Raw genomic sequence first — 3,902 nt, 5'->3', positions numbered from 1 at the left:
AGGATTTTGAATCAGTAATCAAAAGTCCCCCAGTGAAGAAAACCCCAGATGCACATGGACTCACTGGTGAATTTGACCCAATATTTAAACAAGAATTAATGCCAAACCTTCTCAAACTATTCTAAAACAACAAAGAGGAAGAAACACTTCTAAGCTCATTTTACCAGGCCAGCATTACTAGACAAGGGAACTATAACAAAAACTATAGATCAATATCTCTGATGAGCATAGATTTTAAAAGTCCTTAATAGAATCCTAGCAAACTGAATTCAGCCATTCAGTAAAAAGATCATATATCATGAGGCAGGACGTATCTCTGGGATGCAGGGATGTTTTAACATATGCATGTATTGATATACCACATTAATAGAGTGAAGGATAGAAATCATATGATCATTTTAATAGATGCAGAAGAAGCATTGGCAGTATTCAACATCCTTTTATTTAAAACTCTCAACAAATTAGGCATGGAAGGAATGTATTTCAACATATTGAAGACCATATATTAGAAGCGCATCGCTAATATCATACACAGTAGTGAAAAGTTGAAAACTTTCCTCTAAGATTAGGAACCAGAAAAGAATACCCACTCTTGCCGTTTCTGTTCAAACACAGTATTGGAAGTACTAGAGCAGTTAGGCAAGAAAAGAAAAAAGGCTCCAATAGGAAAGAAAGAAATAAAGTTTCCACTGCAGATTACATAATTTGAAAATAGAAAATTCTATATAAAAATTGGTAAATTAGTGCTCGCTCTGGCAGCACATATACTAAAATTGGAACGATACAGAGAAGATTAGCATGGCCCCTGCACAAGGATGACACGCAAATTCGTGAAGCATTCCATAATTTTTATGGAACTAGAGGGTATTATGCTTAGCGAAATAAGTCAATCGGAGAAAGATGACTATCATATGATCTCCCTGATATGAGGAAGTGGAGATGCAACATGGGGGGTTTGGGAGGTAAGAAAAGAATCATTAGGAAATAATTATATTAAGGAAGTTCAGTGAGCTACAAGAGAATATAATTAGGGGGTAGGAAAAGAATAAATTAAGCAAGATGGGATCGGGAGGGAGACAAATCATAAGAGACTCTTAATCTCACAAAACAAATTGAGGGTTGTTGGGGGTAGGGGGGTAGGGAGAGGATGGTAGGGTTATGGACATTGGGGAGGGTATGGGCTATGGTGAGTGCTGTGAAGTGTGTAAACCTGGCAATTCACAGACCTGTACTCCTGGGGCTAATAACACATTATATGTTAATTTAAAAAATTGGTAAATTAGTTTGGTGAAATTTTAGGATACAAAGTTAACATACAAAATTCAGTTGCATTTCTACACACTAACAATGGTCTATCTTAAAGAGGATGTTTAAAAATCCCATTTACAGTATCATCAAAAACAATAAAATACTTAGGAATAAATTTAACCAAGAATCTGAAAGACATGTACACTACAAACTATAAAACATTAGAGAAATCGAAAAAGACTCACAAAAAAGAAATGTATCACATTTTCTTGGATTAGAAGAATTACGTTGTTAAACTGTTTGTAGATTACCAAAGTAATCTGAAGACTCAAACTAATCACTATCAAAATTCAATAGCATTTTTCATAGAAATAGAAAACAATGCTTCTAAAATTTTTATGGACACACAAAAGATCCTAAATAGCCAAACCGATCTTGAGCAAGAAGAACAAACTAGGGAGCATCATGCTTTCTGATTTCAAAGCTATATTACAAAGCTCTATTACAAACCAAGCTATAGATATATTACAAAGCTATAGTAATCAAAACAGTATGTACTGGCATTAAAAACAGACACATAGACCAATGAAATAGAAGAGAAATTCCAGAAATATACCCCACACATCTGGTAAACTAATCTTTGATAAGAGTGCCAAGAACACTCAATGGAGAAATTTTACTCCCTTCAATAAGTGGTATTGGAAGAACTATATCCACATGGAAATGAATGAAACTGGACCTCTGTATTACACTGCTCACAAAAATTAAACTCAAAATAGGCTAAGTGCTTAAATGTAAGACCTGAAACTGTAAAAGCCTCAGAAGAAAAATCAGGGAAAATCCTTCTTGATATTAGTCTTGGCAATAAGTTTTTGGATATGACACCAAAACATAGGAAACCAAAGCCAAAATAAGCAAGTGTGACTAAACCAAACCAAAAAGCCTCTGCACAGCAAAGGAACAACAAAGTGAGAAGGGAACCTACTGAATGGAATAAAATATTTGCAAACCATGTATCTGATAAGGCACGAATAACTAAAAATATAAAGAACTCTTACAACTCAATAGTCAAAAGCAAAACAAAACAAAACCCAAATAATCCAATTTAAAAATTGTCAAAGGAGCTGAATTTTTCCATAGAAGGCATACAGATGGCCAACGGGTACATGAAAAGGTACTTAGTAATCATCAGGGTAATGCAAGTCAAAACCACAATGAGATATCCTCTCATTACTGTTAGGATGGCTATCATCAGCAAGACAAGAGATAACAAGCATTGGTGAGGATGTAGAGAAAAAGGAACACTTGTACACTATTAGTTGGATTATAAATTGGTACAAACATGGAAAACAGTACAGTCGTTACTCAAAGTTTATAAATAGAATCAGCATATGATCCCGCAATCCCATTTCTGGATATACATCCAAAGGAAATTTAGTCATGGTCTTGAAGTGATAATCTGCACTCCCATGCTCATTGCATTGAATATCATTATTCACAATAGTCAAGATGTGGAAAAATTTAGGTGTCCATGGATGGATGAATGGATAAAGAAAATGTGATACATATATCACATTATAATGAATATTATTCAGACATAAAGAAGGAGGAAATACCACCATTTGCAACAACATGGATGTATCAGAAGGCACTCTGCTAGGTGAAATAAGACAAAGAGAGAAAGGCAAATATTGTATAGTATCACTTATATGTGGAATCTAAAAACAGAAAAAAATGTGGAACTCATAGAAATAGAGAATGGTGCTTGCCAGGGGATAAGGGAAGGGATGAGGGGAATGAAATGTTGGTCAAAGTGTACAAACTTTCAGTTAAAAGACGAGGCGCTAATATATAGCATGATGGCTATAGTTAATGACTCTGTATTGTACACTTGAAGTTTGTAAGAGAGTAGATCTCAAGCATTCTCACCACACACTCTAAAGGTAACATATCTGCTGTGATAGAGATGTTAATTAGCTTGATTCTGGTAAATAATTCATAATGTATATGTATATCAAATTATCACATTAGGGGGAAGGGAAAGAATTATACTTTTTCTTATATTAATATGACCATTCTAGTTTTCTTCTGGTTCGTGACTGCATGGTATAAATCTTTTTCCATCATTTAGATTTTAGCCTATCTGTGTGTTTATTAAAACACACCTTATAGAATAAGAACCCAGTTTTATTAGATTATCAAGTAACCTGATTACCCACCTATTGACTGAATTCAGTCATATGACAATGCCTACTTTCAAGGAAAGCTGTGTATTGTAGTGTTTTAGCTGGACATATTGCCTGCACACCCAAATACACACATATACACATACATTCACGTACATCCAAGGCTGTTTCTTTCTTTCTTTTTTTTTTTTTTTAGATTTTATTTATTTGACAGAGAGATCACAAGGAGGCAGAGAGGCAGGCAGAGAGAGGGGGGGAAGGAGGGTCCCTGCTGAGCAGAGAGCCTGATGTGGGGCTCGATCCCAGGACCCTGAGATCATGACCTGAGCCGAAGGTAGAGGCTTAACCCATTGAGCCACCCAGGCACCTCCATCCAAGTTTGTTTCTTTTTTTTTTTTTTAAGATTTTATTTATTTACTTGACAGACAGATCACAAGAAGGCAGTGAGTCAGGCAGAGATGAAGAGAA

The 3,902-nt window shown here is 35.2% G+C and overlaps 1 non-coding gene across 1 annotated transcript; it reads left to right on the top strand.

The window, feature by feature from the left end:
• The first annotated feature begins 743 nt into the window (after positions 1–743).
• LOC123953638 lies at positions 744–850 on the top strand. Its single transcript, XR_006820902.1, has one exon. It is a non-coding gene; the product is annotated as a U6 spliceosomal RNA (small nuclear RNA).
• The last annotated feature ends 3,052 nt before the right edge of the window (positions 851–3,902 follow it).

The sequence above is a fragment of the Meles meles genome, chromosome 11, assembly GCF_922984935.1.
Source record: "Meles meles chromosome 11, mMelMel3.1 paternal haplotype, whole genome shotgun sequence".
Lineage (NCBI taxonomy): Eukaryota > Metazoa > Chordata > Mammalia > Carnivora > Mustelidae > Meles > Meles meles.
Note: the sequence above shows the minus strand (reverse complement) of the source record. Positions and strands in the feature narration are given on the sequence as shown.